Here is a 19,967-nt window from a genome sequence, read left to right on the forward strand (position 1 = left end):
TTAGCACAGACAATGAGGTGACCTCGAACACACAATTGCCATGTTAGGCATCCATGTAATCCCTCCACATTAGATGCTATACTCTAGCCCTACCATGTCATAGGCACATTGGATCCATATAGTTTATGCATTTTCTACATCAGCATGACATTATTCACCATGTCACCAAAGGGGACCTTTTTTGCTTGTGTTAGCAGTTTGCTCTTAAATTTGATAGTCATTTAAGCATCATTGGGAAGAAAATTTTAACTAATATGATGACCATTTGACTATAAAATTGAACCTTGTCTTTTTTTTATCACACACCTCTTCAGATTTATTTATGATTTGATCATTTGACTTTGGGAGGCCATATCTTAGTCATCTAGAGTCCAAATTAGGTGCAATTTTTGTTTATTTTGGCTAAAATTTTCTAAACTTTTTAGTGGTACAATTCTTCTATGGTTTTAGTGCACAAATTTATCATAAATTGCATCTTTTGGTGATTGTACCTAACCAATCCTGCATTTTGCAACTTCAATTGCTCCATATAGGCTCATCTGAACTCGAAAATAGGTTACATTTTTTTTGGAAGTGTGATACATTTTGTCTACTTTCTAGATCTATAATTAGATTATAAGGCTATGTGGACAAAAGCATCACTTTCATAATTAGGCCCTTTTTTGTATTGCAATGCTTTTATATATGTTCATAATTGTTGTATATCTGAGATGCAATATAATGTTCTAGTTTTGAATTTCATAAGGAGGTTGTAGAAAGGAAATATTAGAAGTCCACTAAGGCCAAAATTGGTAAGTGGCTATTGTAATCATGCTACATATAAAGTATCAAAAGCATCTTTTTTGGGGGAGTTTCTTGATTGAGTGAAGGGGTGGGGGGGGCGGGTGTGTGCTTCTTGGTATTGCATTCCTCTTTTCCTATTGTTTTTTTTCATTTTCTGCATCATAGAAAATTTCAAGTCTCCAAAATTAACACTGCATAACTATGCTACATGTTCCATAAAAATGTGGTGTCATTTAATGCATAATGGAGTTTCTCAATATGTATATGGTACCCTTCCTAAACCAACATGTGATCAAGTATCTACAAGTGATATCACTGCTTGGGAAACTATAGATAGGAAAGCCCTAGGTGATATTTGTTTTGGGGTTGAAGACAAGATAATCTATCAGATCCAGAAGTCTCATACATCCAAGGAAGCTTGGGATACCCTCAAAAACCTATGTGGTAAAGTGTTTGAGGAGGATGCTTACAAAATTGAAGATGATCTTGTCTCCTTAGATTAGAAGACATTTGATTCTATATAGGACTTTATCATAGAGGTGAATGAATTAAGAATGAAACTTGATGACTATGGGAGTCCTATTAAAAATGATAGGTTAATCTATCTCATTCATACTAAGCTACCATCTGAGTACTCCACATTTTTTTCTTCTTATAGCACCACAAAGACTACATTAGGGGCTACCTATTTGAAACTCTCTTTTGATCATTATGCTCAACTGTTAGATGAAGAAGAACAAAAGTTAAAATCCATAGGGATTCTCAATTTGTCCAAGTCAAAGGCATTGGTGGAAAATAATGAGGGTTGTCAAAATTTAGCTAGTAAATCTTCAAATAAAGAAAATGGCAAGAAGAAGAAGTGAAAAATAATACATAAGAGCATTTAGAAAAGACAACACCACAATCAAATCATCAAGGAAAGTCTTCCTCAAATTCAAACAAGGAGGGGACAATAATAAGGAGAAGAAAAAGTGTGCCTATTGCAAAAATTTGTGTCATGATGAACACAAGTGTTATCATAAAAAGATTGATGAGTTAATGAACATCATAAAGAAAAAAAATGTTCTATTGCCTAATGCTCATAAGGAGAAATTATCTTCTTCTTCATATTCAAAGGGCAAAGGGAAGGCACTCATGGAAAACTCAAGTTCTTCAGTGGAATGGATTCTTGACTCAGGCACCTCATATCATATGGGTTCTTCAAAAGGAGACTTTTCTTCATTGAAGTAGTCCAAGGTACCACACATCTCTGTAGGAGATAATACAAAATTGGAAGTTTAAGGGAAAGGACAAGTGAAGATGGAAAATTGGGGAATTCAAAGACGTTCTATATGTTCCTAACCTAAGCTCTAATCTCCTCTCAATTTACCAAATCACTCACCTTGGAGATGGAAATAAAGTTGAGTTCCTTCTAGATTCAGTAATGGTACACACTCTTAATGATGATTCATTGGTTACAGTGGGGAAAGTTAATCATGACACAAGGTTGTATTCTTTCTCCCACTTTGTACCTAAGTCTCCTTCACATGTCTTGTTGACTCGGTCTCATCCATAGATGAAATTATGGCATGAGAAGTATGGACATCTTACCTTCCACTAACTTTAACAACTTTCCTCACAAAACATGGTCAAAGGTTTACCTACAATAAACTTTTCCAAAGGTAAATGTTCAACATGTTTAGTCAAAATGCATCTAAAGGAAAATTTTACTCAAGGGAAGTCTTCAAGAGCACTAGTTGTTCTTTAGTTGGTTCACATGGTACTAGTAGGTGCTTTTGCAGTGACATTAGTTGCTAGGGTTGCTACATACTCACTTTCATTGATGATTTTTCATGCTACACATGGATCTACTTTCTTCATCATAAGAATGAAGTGTTGGACAAATTTTTAGCCTTCAAGAGTCATGTTGAACAACAATCAAGGAAAGAAATTGAAGTTCTATAGATGGACAATGAAAGAAAATATGTGAACAAAAGACTTAAATACTTTTGCAAACTTGAGTGTATTGAACTTCATAATCCACCATCATTTAGTCCACACAAGACAGATGTTGCAACACTAAGGTTATGAACTCTTAAGTCAATGACAAGTTACATGATACAAGCCAAGTCTCTTGATCCATCACTTGAAGTCGAAGCTACAAGTAGTGCCATTTACATACATAATAGGTCTCTTCATAATACATTAGATGGAAAGAATTTTTTTGAGGCATGGTGTGATAGAAAACTAGTTGTGAAACACTTTAGAGTCTTTGATTGTCTAGTATGGGCAAACATATCTTCTAAGGGATGCAAGGCATCACCATTTAGGCCTTGTACTTTCATTGTATATGAAGATGGTGTTAAGGCATATAGACTTATATATCCTAAGACACATGAGATTTTCATAGAGAGTAATGTACACTTTGATGAAAGTTCACCCAACTTATCCTCTAATCCTCTCCATACTTCATACATTATGAAAATTGATAGTGACACTAGTGATAGTGATTCAATAGTCTCAAATATGTGGGATCCTATTGATAGATGCAGGGAAAGGTCACATCATCAACACATTCCACATGCATATATTGCCATAGTGATAGGTCTAGTGTAGTAAGTTGCACCTAGTCTTCCAACTCCAGCATTAGAGGATGACTACAAAGGAGATATTTCAAGTTTGTTTTGGGAGTCATATATAGTAGATATGGGAGACATCATTGATGATATACATCTTCTCTTTGATGGAGAAGATCCTTCTTCAGTTGTTGTGAGGACTTACTCTAACCCTCATGTCCATTGTCTATATGATCGATCTTTACATGTTGATGTGATTGTGGATCCTTATGTACAATAGTTATAGGAGATCTCTTTATCAGTTGAGGAGATAGTAGATTCTTTGGGGTAGGTTGTACATCCATCCTTACTAGATTTGACATTGTTCTTTTCAACAACATTTTAAGGGGTGATAGTTAGTATTGATACAAGGATAGTTGAATAGGTTTTAGAGGCATCATTGATCATTGCGATTATTTCTACACATAGGGGAAGCATCTCATTGGTACCTCTGATATTGTTTCTTCCAAAGGGGAGGAACATTATTCAATAGTCATGGATTAGCTTCTACATTAGAGAAAATATCACTGATTAGCACTCTTCATTGGGGGTTGGGGGGGGGGGGGGGGGGGGGGGGGGGGTGCATGAATTTCTTGTCTCTCTTCTTCCTCTCATAATTCTCTATTATATATACTTGATGTATGTCGTAATGGGGGGGTCTTGATTACTCCATCCATCAATGCATCTAGTTTTTTCATCTCTCTTTTTGGGGAAGGATTTTTCCCATGAATTTTTCTCTCTTTCTCTACTTTATGAGAGATTACATTGCATTATGTACATGGGTACCTAATATGGCCTAGTAGCTGGGACCCATCTTGCATCTCATCCTAGCTTTTGTGAGCTTAAGTGCATTATCATAAGTTGCACTTAATGGGGGGTGTTGGTGTAAATAAGTATTTACTTATTACACTTTACTTAATTTGACTTAGGTTAATGCATTATTTTATTATTTCTTAGGTGAGACACTTAGGATTTTTTGTACTCTTATGAGTTGTCATGTTGACAACACTTGAGTAAGCAACTCTCAGCACATGGTGTATGCAACACTAGAGTTTACATAATTAACTGAGTTGTCATATAGAAAACACAGTTATTTGCACTCCTAATTTAGCATATGGTGTTTACAAAATTATTTTTCATGCTACACCTTTGTAGGCTTATCCTCTCATCATCACACTTACTGTGAGTTTTAGTTTCTAGATTTCATCACCACACTTACTCCTATGCTTAATAGAGGATAACCCATATCTAGTGGATATGTGCTTAGTTGTATGACTTATCTTATTGCTGATTCCTATGCATTCTAGAAGCATTCTAGAGGCCTTTATATATAGGCACTCCTAGTGTACTTTTATACATTGAATGAATATCATATCGTCATTTTGATCATACTCTTTTGGTCTACTGTACATGGTTGTGCTTGAGTTCCTTGGTCTTGGGTGAATTTTTCCTTTAAAAAAAATATTACATGGTATCAGAGCTATACCAAATTCTTATACATAGATGATACTCTAGGACCTCTTCAAATCCTTGAAAAGTGTAGCCTCTAACTCATTTTATAAAATTAGTTACACCCCCTGCAATAGACACCCAAAAACTAGAAAATACAGTTCCAATAGCAAGGTCCATATAGCTCAATCTTCAACTTAATCCATCTAATCTCTTTGCAATCAAGAGAAAAGGTTCCCCAATGTGTCTCGAACACACCCCTAACCATGAAAAGCACAGCTCCACCAAAATCCAAGCTTTATGCTTATGCATCAAACTCCCCAGGTAAATAGAAAAGTATGTCCTATACTTGGATGCCCAAAGAAAGATCTACAACTAACTTCATCTTTACCAAAGGCTTCCACTTCATCAAAGTCAATAGAAAAAATCTAAAAATCAACCATCTATGCTTCATCCATTGAAACATTAGAATCAAATACATATTAGGAACCCAATCAACATGCTCACACCCAAGAAAAAACTGAACATAATGCTTCAACAACAAACCCTCATCCACATCAGCAACTAGTGAATCCACACTAGCAGCAAAAAACTTCACATTAGTAGCAATATGTAACTCCTCAACAACATATGCCAAACTCTCAATAAAAGCAATTTCATTGCTCACAATAAGATTCTCTGTAACATACAACTCATCACCAACAACAACTAGATCATCCATGACCAAGTGCTCTACAATTTCCATGTTAGACTTGGCTAACTGATCAAGAATACCAATTTCTATCCTAGCATCAACAAGGTTAGGAATATCTTTAGCAACAACCTCTAGCTACTCTGCAAGTTTTGTATCAAACTTCATAAACTAATCTCTTCCACCTTGACCTTTCTATGCCATCTCCTCTCACAAACAAGTCTCTTAACTAGCCAAACAACTCTCTTCTATATCAATAGAGTCTAGCTCCACAAACATCTACAAAATTCCTTCCTCATCCTATCCTTATCTCAATCAGGTGAACTAGCTTCAAACCAAGTAGACATCTTAGAAAATTTCCTTTCCACCACATCATAGAGATTCACAATTATCTCAGGGTCTAATCCTCTCGGAGCCATCTCCCAAAATATTTGTAAACCTTCAACAATAAATCCTTACCACACTCCTTGTGACAACATCAAATTGTTTACAAATTAGATCACAACCCACCACCTTGCATGGACAATCAGTAAACACATCAAAAGTCTAGGACCATAGACTTGCAATCCACATACTCTTAATGATCATGCCTCAACAAGATCAGTCTTCCATCTTTACATCCATTGATCCATCTACAATCTCTTTATAATTGCAAGTCCAAAACATGATCTACCACCTCTCAACTAAGAGATCTAGGACTCTAAAAAATTCACCACTAGATCAAGATCAAATTAGATCTACTTCTCCAACTCAAGTCCTAGTGCAAACTACCTCAACTTTAACAATCTATATACACACTCAAGAACAATTGTGCTCTAATACCACTTGACATAGTTCAAGGTTGGTGAATCCCCAAAGGAGATTTCCTAGCCCCTAACAAATATAACCACACAATGAAAACACAACAACAATCCAAGATCTGATACCAAATTACAACAATTGTTCATAAAATATAACTGATTACATGCAATATGCTAGGATATAAGGACTTCCTGGTTATGAACAAATACAATATAAATTATAATAATATTTCTACAAGATTTTCCAAGATCTAACTTACAAAAACCAATCCCAATTAGCCTAGATCTTTAACATAACAACAATCTAGAAGAAACCACCAAGGAGATCTAAACTTGTGCTTGCAAGCCCACCAAGAAACCTCCTTGTTTTCTAGCCACAACCCTAGCTCTTCTCCAAGGTCCAAGTGTAAAATACCTCACATTCAATTCTTTGTCCACACACTCACAACTTCATCACAATCTTGTTGTTGTAGTGCTACACTAAACAAAACCAAAATATTTGAAAACAAAGACCAAGAATAATGAATGTAACATTTTTTTTATCAACTCATCTTAATACAAATACAAGTACAATGATTGAGCCACGCTCAATCTAAAAACCTCAAAAATTCAAGTAGATATCATCAAAATATATATCCATTATGATGCAAATACATATCGAGTTCAGTACAATAATGAAGTACAACATCATTCTTAATCACTAATGTCCAACATATGGACCCTACAATTAAATACTGATTCAAGAAATAACTTCAACAATCATCCTTAGCTACTTGTTAATCAACTCGAAGCACCTGTAAAACATACAAAAATGCAACACAACACAAAAGGGGGCTCAGTACACACTAAGTTGAAAAGTGTAATCCATCTGCATACATGTTAGAATAAACACATACATAACCATAATGCAGATCTCTGATCCACTTAACATAGTGCAGTTCCAAAATTAGTATGCAAGAAGTAAACATTTACTTAAAAATGCAAAATTAAACTTGCACTAAGAATAACCCATAAATGGATCATATATATACTGAGGTTTCATCATTATGGCACTAAGATTCTACATCCATGTATGGTATGCCCATAGTCAACACATAACAAAATTTTGTATTATACTTGTCAATAACAGAATAGAGATATGCCTTGTTCTCCATACTTAACCATATAGGTTTAAGTCGTAGGTAAGGCCAATTATTTTTTTATATGTAATTAACCCTCCTAATTCATTTTAAAGTTATCACTAAATTAATTAACTGAATAGGATAAACCAAATTCAGCCACCCCGATATATGTTCATCACAGCTATTCTTAAAATACACATCAAACAGATTTACTAGGAATGTACATGCAACAGATATAAAATCATTATACAACATGATACTACATCCTTTAATCCATTTGTAACACATCTTATTCTGCCAAGTTCAAAGGTAAATATAGATAATTATAACAATATAAATAAAACCTATAATATAAAGATCACATAAATACAATTGAACTGTTGTCTCATTTCAACAATACTTATAGAATCTTCATACTATATTTTCAATTTCTTGCTGACCTAACCATCTACACTTAACTTCGAAATGACCAAGATAACAAATCAAAATGCACATGATATTCTTGCTTTAAATGACATATCATTCAACATATATATCATAATCTGCCTCATTCTTGAAACCAACTTTCCATATTAATAATAAACAGAAATCAGTTCAGGTTACAAATAAACAACAGAATACAGCTTAAGACATAATGAATTCTATTTCCTATCCACATCATATATTGTATTGAAATTCATCACAATGAAATTAAACATATCTTGCAATTTCCTCAAATCCAGATTCAGTCAACGTTTAAAAACATAGAACCATACATAATGATATTATATAAATGACTTCCCAAATATTTAATCCTAAACCAAGTATCTGCCTTCTTATTTGAATGAATACCCATTTAGATAACCATAAACATCTTTCCATATCCAATTCTTACTTTAGTATTTTGATATGTAACAGTTAACATCATATCAATCCTAATACATGAAACTGTTATCTAAAACATAATAATTCCTTATCAAAAACAATTTCCATATTAACAAAAAGTAAAGTATGTTGTCACAACAAATTCCTAGTTATTTCAAGCTTCCTCTGATCTCTTTGATATAATGTCACAACTGGTGTCAGCAATCAATTAAGTTTCCTAACTTCAAATGAATACCATAAAAGTTGATAAAAAAATCAAACTACATTGAATTTCAATAGGTATTGACTGCCTCAACATTTAAATCTCAACATATCCCTATACTGATAATAAGCAATTCATAACACAACACATTTCAATAGCCCACGACTGTCGAAAACATTTCAACATACGATAACACATTGCTGACAATTGCTAATATAGCAATTTCATGCTAAGTCACATACCGTTAAAGACTATTTAAAACCTATGTTTAAAACAATCACATCATAACACTTTATAGTTACATGATAGTTTAACATAATTGAAATTTCATGCTAACCGTTAGATAAAATGCCTGCCCTTAGTTTTACGTAATTGCTCAACAATTTGCCTATGTCTTAAGGTTTCATACAACTCTAAGGCCATTTAAGATATTTTAAAGCCCATGTTTTATACAATCACAGTGGATCTAACTCAACATTGCACCCGAGTATATATATTTGCTCGCAAGACAAATCCGGTGAAACCACATATCAATTTCAAACAACGACACTACAATCTGCAAAAATTATTTGAATACAAGTATATAAATAAACCATTTTATAAATAGACCCGACCCCAAATAAAACCATTTCAAAATGTAAGAAGGTCATAAGTTGTATGACAATAATATGACAAAATGTCAAAATATACACGGAGAAGTAACACACAAAAAGGAACCTCGGTTTTTATTAAACTGAATAAAGAAAACTTGACTCAAGCTACCACCACATCCAAATGCAACAACAATACCCAAGAATACATAATTCCCATAACCTAGCATTGATATATACAGAACCTAGCACCTTATTTTCCCTAGCCCTGCATACACCCATACTTGGGTATCGATATATATATATATATATATAAACTACAACTTCTATTATTTCCTTCAAACAAAATTAACACCCAAATAACAGTAAGGAAATAGGTTAGAAAATGCCCCCTACCTCAAATCACAGTAGGTGCCCCAAAAAAAAAAAACTCGATACAAAACTCTACAAATAATCTTGCTTCCAAAGCCCCAAAAACCAAATCAAAGAAACACCGATATATAGCTATGAGACAATGCTTGATAGGGAGAATTCCAACATTGCACAGCTTCATAAGCATGCATGCCCTTACAACCCATTCCTCCATGATGCTAAATCTTAGCAATAAGCATCACAGATGCAAAACATACAGAGCAATGTGGCCAAGTTTTTGGCCCCTAAAACAACAATAAAACCCCACTCACAACAGAAATGGCCGACAAACCATTGATGTTGTTAAAGCCATATTAAAAGTGCAATGAATGAATCTTCAACTCAAACAATGGTGTGCATATGGCTACCTCATAGCCACCGCAACATTTTGGCCAAGTTTTAAAACAATGCAAAATTCCCTTAAGCATAATGTATGCAAAACCCTTTAGGGTTTTAGGTTAATAAAACCTTTTTGCAAATATGATATGTTAAGCACATATACATTAACCACAGTAGGTTTTAAACTCTATTTTTATTAATAGTAATTGATTTAAAAACATAAACTTAGAGTATATATAGACCCTTTTAAAAATAACAACACGCATATATATATATATATATATATATATATATATATATATATATATATATATATATATATATATATATATATATATATATATATATATATATATGAATATATGACATGCTAATGAAGGATTAGGAAAATACCTAAAACAAGAACTCATAAATTAAGCATCATTATAAAATTAATCTCAACACATGCCAATGGATAAATTGAAATTAAATCATACCTAAGCTCCATCAATGTCCATTATACAATGTATTATCATTAATACTATTACATTGAATAAAATCATGATAATCATAAACAATATGCTGATATTCAATAAAATATGAAAGTGATAACCATAAAACCTGAGCTTAATTTAATTTTTTTTTTTAGTTTTATCAATCATATTTTACCTAAAGTCTAAACATAGCAATATCGTTTAAACTAGAACATCAGACATAAATTCTAAATACATCAGAAAGTTTGTCAGATTCAAAAGTGCCTCTACCAAAGCTCAAAATAGAATATTTCTGAAACATAAAAGTTTTGTCCAGCAATAGTCACATGTCCCAAAGACATTAATAAAACCAAGTTCTATAGAAATAGAAACACAACATCTGAAAATAACTTATAACCATAAGATCCTAATATGCAGTAAAACCATAGTAGTGGTCAGGCGTGACAGTTGTAAACTGCTTCACATTCGATACTCTATCCACAAATTGAGGAAAACTTTCCCTTCAATTGCTTCCATAATTCACTCCTCCTTCAAATGAATGACTAGAAGACTCCACATGACCCTCTACTTATTCCAAACTAATCCACAAGTCATCTTAGAACACAAATTAAATGTCCATACATAAATTAAATGCCATAAGTCAACCTCCAATAGAAATTAAATCCCCAAAATTGATATCTGAGTAAAATCATGATATCTCCTAGCTCTTATTGAATTAGAACTCATACTTGGAACCATAGGTATTAGCTTAGGTCCTCTACAATCCATTAGGTATGAAAAGTTTGATTCCCCAAGGAAAAGTGTACATCCATCCTAAAAGTCATGCACAAAAACTTGTCATGCAATCTGTCAAAAATTGATACTCTAGGATAATTGCCATATCTCCAAGCATATAAGAAATTAAAACTTAAATATTTTATCATAGATATTAATCTAGGCCCTCTTCAATCCCTAAAAATAAAAGCCTCTAACCCACTATCAAAAATTAGTTACACTCCCTGCAACAGGCACCCAAAAACTAGAAAACATAGTTCTAGTAGAAAGGTACAAACAACTCAATCTTAAACTCAATCCATCCAATATCTATGCAATCATGATGAAAGGTTCACCAATGTGTCTCCAACACATCCCTAACCATGAAAACTATATCTCCACCAAAATCCAAGCTCGATGCTCCTGCATCATATTTGATGTAGGGTACTCCTCTTGTTACTTAGATAGCCTTTGATAGGGGTATCACCAATAATTTACCTCTTAGATGCTCATGAGAATCCTTAGGTAATGATTTTGTGAATATATCAGAAATTTGTTCCTTTGTGTTAACATATTCCATCTTCACCTATTTATCAAACTAACTCTCTGAAGTAATCATACTTAATTGCAATGTGCTTAGTCTTTGTGTGCATCACTAGATTCTTTGATATATTGATAGCACTTGTATTATCACAATAAAGTATCATTAGTTCTATTATTTATTCCTTCATTCCTTTGAGTAGTTGTTTGATCTATACAATGTTTGTATAATTTATAGTAGTAGCAACATATTCAGCTTTAGTAGTAGATTGTGAAGTGCAATTTTGTTTCCTGCTAGTCCACGTAACTAGTCTCTTGCCTAAGAAAAATGCTCTTCCATTGGTACTCTTTCTATTATTAATGTTTCTAGCCCAATTTGCATCATTGTAGGCTCTCAATTTAAAATTTTCATTTTTCTTGTAGTATAGACCAAAATCTTATGTTCCTTTCAGATATCTCATTATTCTCTTCATAGCCATTAAGTGATTCTCCCTGAGATTAGCAGAGAATCTTGTAACTATCCCTATAAATAATGCAATGTCAGGTCTATTATGTACTACATATTGCAATTTTTCAATCATAGACCTATATAATAGTTGATTCACCTCTCTTGAATCATTATTCTTTAATGAATTGTGTCTTGTTACCATAAGTGTACTTACTAGTTTGGAATCCTCTAATCCAAAAAATTTCAATATCTCCTTGACATACTTTGACTGATTGATGTATATACCATACTTCATTTGATATACTTGCAAACCCATAAAAAAAAAATTCTCCAAATATAGATATTTCAAATTCTTGCTTCATCTAATTTGCAAAATTCTTACATAAATCATCTTGTCCTCCAAATATGATATCATTAATAAATATTTTAGATAACAAAATACTTTTTCCTTTCTCTGTCATTATGTACAGATTGCTGTTATCATAAATACTTTCAAATCCAATCTTCACAAGGTAATTATGAAGTCTCTGATACCATGCTCTTGGTGCTTATTTTAAACCATATAGAGCTTTGTGTAGTCTACATACATGTTCTTATTGTTTACATCAACAAAACCTTTTGGTTTTTCTATATAAACTTCTTCTTCTAATATGCCATTTAGAAATGCATATTTAACATCCATCATATAAACTTTGAAATATTTGTATGCAATATAAACAAGTGGAGTTCTTACTCCTTCTATTCTGGCAACAGGGGCAACTATCTCCCCATAGTCAATTCCATCTTCTTTTGCATATCTCTTGCAAAATAATCTAGTTTTGTTTCTTGTGACTTCACCATTTTCATCTAACTTGTTTCTAAATACCCACTTGGTGTCAATCACATTCTTGTCTTTTGATCTAGGAACCAGACTCCATGTTTTGTTTTTTTCTATTTGTTCAATCTCCTCTTCCATGGTTTGTATCAGTCCACATCTCCTAATGCATCTTTCACTATTTTGGGTTCCTTCATACTCAACAAATATGATTCACTTTTTTATATGTTTCTTGTCATTGGCCTATCATTTTTATCTCCAATTATTTGAGTAGTAGGATGATGTCTTTTGACATATTTGGACAATCTTGGCTCAACTCTTTTCTCTTCATTTTTCCTTTTAACTTTAGAATCACTATGTATATCTCTATTAGGTATTTCAGCATCTCTTTCATGTGTACTAATCTAAGAATTAGAATGTGAATCCACTTCATTCTATATCTCAGCATCTGCATGTAGCTCAGTTCTTGAATGCAACTCAACATTCATAGGGTGTAACTTGGTAGTCACTATAACTTGTTGATTTGTAACTTGATTTGTAGAATCTTCTTCAATAGACATTCCTTCATAAAATTATATAAATGATTTGTATTCTTCTGATTCTTTCATAGGTTCAACCTCATGTACTTCTATATATTCATCAAAATTCACATTTGCACTTTCCATAACTTTGTTAGTGTTAGTATTCAAACACTTTGAGGCTTTACTTCTTATTGAATATCCAAGGAATATACCTTTTTAAATTTTTACATCAAGTTTTCCATTCCTAACACCTTTAAGAATGTAACATTTACTTTCAAATATCTTAAAATATTTTATATTGGGTGGATATCCATACCATAGTTCAAAAGCTGTTAAATGAGTACCTCTCTTGACTTGGACATAGTTCAAGGTATAGATAGCTATACTTATAGCTTCTTCCTAGTATTTCAAAGCAACATTATTCTCCATCATGAGTGTTCTAGCATAGTCCATTATAGATTTGTTTCTCCTTTCAGCAATCCCATTTTGTGGAGGGGTTCTATGGTAGATGTTTTCTTTTTTATTCCTCTATCATTACAAAACATCTCAAATTCATTTGATATAAATTCTACTCCTCTGTTAGATCTCAAGCATTTTAGACTTTTACCTATTTCTTTCTCAACTCTTTCCGAGTGCCACTTAAACATTTGAAAAGTATCATATTTCTATTTCAAAATATAACTGTCATCATTCTAGAGAAATTATCAACAAACAACATTATGTACTTATCTCCCTTATAGTTTTACACCTCAATATATCCACACAAGTCAGTATGAATAATCTCTAGTATTCCTTTTAGAGGTATAACCTTTACTCTTAAAACTTGACTTTGTCATCTTTCCTAGCTGATATTGTTTGTACATTGCATTGTTAGATTTCTTCAACTTAGGCAAACCTCTAACTTTCTTCATGTTATTGATACTGACCAAGTTATCAAAATTAGCATGACATAACTTTTTGTTATATTGAGTTTTTGGATTAGATTGTGTGAAGATTTTTCTATCAACATTTTGAATCACACTACATGATCCATTATCAGGATGAGAAAGTAGGAGGTGTAAAACAATGTAAGTTGTAGATTTAGCCCAGGTTCACCAAATAAAGGAGATCAAGAGGAGAGGGATTGCACACATCCTAAAGCAAGAGAAAATAATAAAATAAAAACTAAAACAAGGGGAGGACTAAACGAATGATAACAACATTCATACAAAATAAAAGCCCAAAAGGAAGAAAGTAAAGTCAATGAATATTTATGAAAAGATAATAAACTAAAAACTAAAGCGGGGGGGAAACTAACCAGGAAGGCACCACATGAATGCAAGTGATAAGGTTAATGGAAGGGGAGAAAAAGGAAAGAAATAAAGAAAAACAATCTAAATCTAGGCAAAGCCAACATATGGCATATGTGTGTGTGTTTGTGTGTGTGTGTGTGTGTGTGTGCAAATCTAATATCTATATAAATAATCTATATACTTATTTATGTAATATATAAATTACATATATATACACACACCAGTATATTATATATATATATATATATACATATATACTTATATATATGTAATATATATTATGAATATATTACATATATGAGATCATAAAGGCAATATAATATATACTAATATATAAAAATACTACAAAAGTATAAGTGTACATTATATATATATTATGATGTGCAAATGTAAAGAGTGCATCTGTTACAAATAGTAATAACCTTTTGTGCCAAATCAATACATCATCAAATTTTACAAGACAAGTAGCATCCTCTATATCAAGATAGAATGGATTACTTATAGTTTGATCACCTTTTCTAATTAGTTTCCCATTGTGTCATATATCTTAGTAGTTTTTTTTTTCAAATTTAACCTTGCATCCCAAATTAGTCAATTGTGACACACTCAACAAGTTATAGTTTAGTCCTTCAATATAGTAAGCATTGTCACATAAAATCTTTTCTGTGAGTTTCATAGAACATTTTCCTTTTATCAAACATGGTGCAACATTACCAAATCTTACACTATTTCCATCATAATAGTTTAAAATAATTAACTTACTTTTGTCTCCATTCATATGATGTGAGCATCCACTATTAATTATCCATCTATCATTTTTGTTCACACAAGTCACAAGTGCAATTGCCTCATCTTCATTAGATTTTTCCTTCATTGAAACATACACTACTTCATCATCATGTTCATCAAAATCATCTCTTGTTTCGTCTTCAGTAATGTAGCATGACTTCTTGCCTTTATCTTTGTAGTATTTTCTATAATATTCTCTACTGATCTTGTACTTGTCACCACCTATGTAGTTCTTCTTACATGTACATCTTGCAGTAATATGACCAAACTCATTGTAATTAAAACAAATTATGGGTAGCTTACCTTTGAACTTGCCTTTACCTTTGTGGAATCTTCTTGCCAATAGTGCTTCTAGTTGTTCAATATCTTCTTCGTCTACATTACTATCACTAGATACATATTTTTTCTTTCTCTTCTTCTTCTTCTTCTTCTTATTCTTCTTCACCTTATCAATGTCTTTCAATAATATCTTAGCTTTGAAAGCAAATACAAAATTCATAGGTTTGTAATTATCAAAGTTAGATAGCTCAAAAGCAGTGAGTCTACCTACTAGACCTTCACGGCTTAGATCATTTCCTAGAATACATCTTAGTTCTTGAATTGTAGAAACTCTAACAGCATAAATAGGTAGTAGTATTCTCAAGACTTTTCTTAGTAGAGTATCATCATCTATCTAACCAGTACCTCCTTTTATTGCACTAACAACTTTTATCCTAGCAACATATTGGGCAATATTTTTACCTTCTTCCATTCTCATATAATCAAACTTACCTCTAAGACTATTAGATTTGGCTCTTTGAACATTTTTGTCTCTTCCATAGATGGTGGCTAGAGCATCCCAAATTTTCTTTGCACTGTTAAGACCTTTGATATCATCAATTTTGGCATCGCTTAGGGTAGAGGCAATCTCCAACATTACCTAATTGTGTTCTTTCTTCTCCAAGTGGATTAACATGTTCCACCGAAATGGTAGATTATGCATGATCTACAAGTCCTCCAAGGTGTAGCTTCATCAAACTTTTCCATACAAATTTTTTATCTCAATTGAGCTTGGGTACTTCTCTTTTAGACATCTTGATATTTGTGCTTCCATTATCTTCAAACTAGTCTTTTTAATTAGATAGCTTTGATAACAATTGTTAGAATACTTTTGAATAACTAGGGGATGAATCAGTTATCCAAGGTCTAGATGTATACATAAAACTTTTCATAGCTTAGTGAACCCATAAAACATTCATACCCATGCATTAATCAATAAGATTATGAAATCACTTAAACTTGTAGGTTACTATCAAATCAACTTGCAAAAATGTAAAACATGAAATATAACAAATTCATCAACACACTTAATACAATAATTTACATGAAAAACTAATTTGGGAAAAACCACCAATAACATGCTACTCATTTTCATTCTTTTGAAGTGATGCCCTGTAAAAGACCAACTTTGTTAAAGGTTACACTATGCACTATTAAATGTGACCTAGTTAAGGGATTTCAATTGCCCTGTTAGAAGTGAGTCTTGTTAGAGGGCTTTAGGCCATTCATTTGGAATGCCACCTAGTTAAAGGATTTACACATGACTGCTAGGTCAACCTTAATCCAAAGGATTTACCTTAAACTGATAGAATTTTTAGAGAGTAATAGTAGAGCTTTGATCTAAAACAACATACAATGTCTCTTATAGATTACAGATCTCTATTTAGTTCTCAATTCTGCTTGGCCTTCATACCTTGTAGCTCTGATAACTTGTTCACCCTTCTAGCATTCATGTCCTTAAGCCTACTTTCCTAACATGTCATTGTAGACTCTTCTCTTAAGTCAATTGATAAAGCAAAACCTTTACCTTCTTTTCTTCCTTAGGTTCTTGCACATGAAACTTTGCCTCATGACTAGACATTCCTATAAATAGGGAATTAGGATATTTTCCCACTCATTTTTTAGTGTCCAATTTAGGGTTTAGATGAATTATGTAGGATACTATTTATCTATCCCATGTCTTTTATTTCTTCTAATAACTTCTCTAGAATCCATTTGAATTCACCTAAAAATGATTTACCTCAAATTTTGTGCCACCAGTTCATCAACCTTATCTTCCACATGGTTCACAAAATTCAATAAAATAAACTTGTTAGATCAAATTTAGCAAATCTTTAATCTTTAAAATAATGCAGTAGCTCGACATTATCAACTTTTTGATGCTTGACACATATTGTGTTGCTTGACATCTATTATGAATTCACTCAGCTTCAATTGAACTTTACTCAGCATCAACTCTCTTGCTTGGCATCCACTATAATTTTCTTTTACTTGGCTCCAATTGACTTTAGACTTGGCTTGCATTGTCTTTGCTCGACACTTACTATCCACTCGATCAAGCTTGGCAAACAAACTTTGTGTGACTTGTTCTTCTGAAATTTCTTAGTAACCTTAGGTAGATTATTAATACATCATGTCATCATTGTCTTACTTGATTTTTTACTTCATTACATAATCATAACTCAACATTTCCCATAAGTGCTTTTGTTACATCTTGTTGATTAAATCTTCTTCATCAATCAACTAAGTGATAGTACGTGAATCTTATAAGTAGTTGTCTTACTAGCAAATAACATGATTGATATTAGTTACAAAACAATGATTCAAACACATAATCTTCTTCAACATTCTCTCTCTTTCAATAATCTCTCTCAACAATAATCTTTTCAATCATATCTCAACATTATTAAAAATGCTTTGAAAATTAATTAAAGAGATAAAGCTAATTATTCAAATTAAGATATTTTTTAATTAAATATCTAAAAGAGTTGTGTATAAAAATGTAACAGGTAATAAAATAATAAACAATAATTGATTAGTGAGTTCCTTCTCATGTTTGCACAATGAGAACCCCAATTTAGGGGAGAATTCTTTGTCAGAGATATATAGCTCATTTTGCAATTACATAGGTTTTGGAGACCAAAATTTAGAATTGAACCAAAAAAATTGTTGAATATTTCAGAAGGTTTGGATTTGCATGCATTCATAGATTGTCTTAGATTTAAGCTATGGTTTGAGGTAGGGTTTGAAAAACTATTAAAAAAATTTATTGAAAGATTTTTCGACTTTGTGTCTTCTTGGGTGATTGCATATTGCTTATTAACTTACTTAAGCGATTGTTGAATAAGGAATTATGTTGTAGATTTTGAAAATGAAAACTTATTAATCAAGAAAATGTGACTAAGAAAAATTATGGAAAAATTGTAGAACATTATTATGATTGTATTCTTTTAAACCCCTTTTTAATATAGGAAAAATTTGATTATAGAAAATTGAAAAAATAATAATAAATTAAACAATTAGGGTTTCAACTTTAAATTTGTCATGAGAACTATGATATTATAATGAATTTTCTAAATATAGATAAATATTATTCTTATATCTAAAGTAATTTAATTGCAAAATTTATTAAAAAGAGAAAAAGATTAATTGAGAGGAAAGCACGTTGTAACTAAACATATGCATGCATGTAAAAAAAAATATGTTAAAAATTGAAAGCTAAGTATAGTACAATTACATGCATGTAAAAAAAAATTAAAAATAGAAAGCTAAGTATAGTATGGTTACATGCATGTGAAAACAAATATGCTACAAATAGAAAACTTAGTATAGTTGCATGATTTGAGAGATCAAAAACATGTGAAAATACTAATCGCATGTCTATTTTTATTTTGTATAATTTAATTTTTAAATTTATGTATTTAAAAAATTATTATTATTATTAATTTATTTTAAAAGTTAAACTAATACTACTCATTTAGTTAAAGTGGATGTTAGTATTAGTGGTTATTTAAGTCTAATTAAACTCTTAGTTGTAATTATTAATGCAAGAGAGAAGTTAATAAATAAATATTTATAATTTTATGATATTTTAAGAGAAGTTCTAGTAGAGTTCACTTTTTAATCATTTATTTAATAATTATTTGACTTTATTAGAGAAATTATAAATAATTAAATTAAATTTATAATTTTATTTCTAGTTGCATTATAATTAAAGGAAAAGTAAATATTAATATTAGACTTAAATAAAAGTCATATTAATATTTTAGAAATAAAATTGATGTAAATATTTAATCTAATAATGTATATTTATGTTATTAATTAAATAATTTATGATCTAAGATTATTTAAATTAATAACATGATAATATTGCATGATATCTTATATGCACAAAATGATTGAATATTTAAATACTTATTAGTTTAAATAAGTATATTAACATAAAAAATTATATTAACATATATATTCTTATTTTATTTCTAAACACATCCTAATGACCAAAACTAAATAAAAGAAATTAGAGGAATTAAATTATGTAGCTGAAAACAATGTGTTTTGTAATACTCTAATTATAGCCTTGTAATGTTTATTTTATTGATAGTTTTTCTTTATGGGTTGTTTAGTTGGCTAAGTTAGGATGTGCACTAGAGGCATTTTTGAGATTTTTGTAATGA

The sequence above is a fragment of the Cupressus sempervirens genome, chromosome 5, assembly GCF_028749045.1.
Source record: "Cupressus sempervirens isolate cs-2001-9-10 chromosome 5, ASM2874904v1, whole genome shotgun sequence".
In the NCBI taxonomy this organism is placed as follows: Eukaryota; Viridiplantae; Streptophyta; class Pinopsida; order Cupressales; family Cupressaceae; genus Cupressus; species Cupressus sempervirens.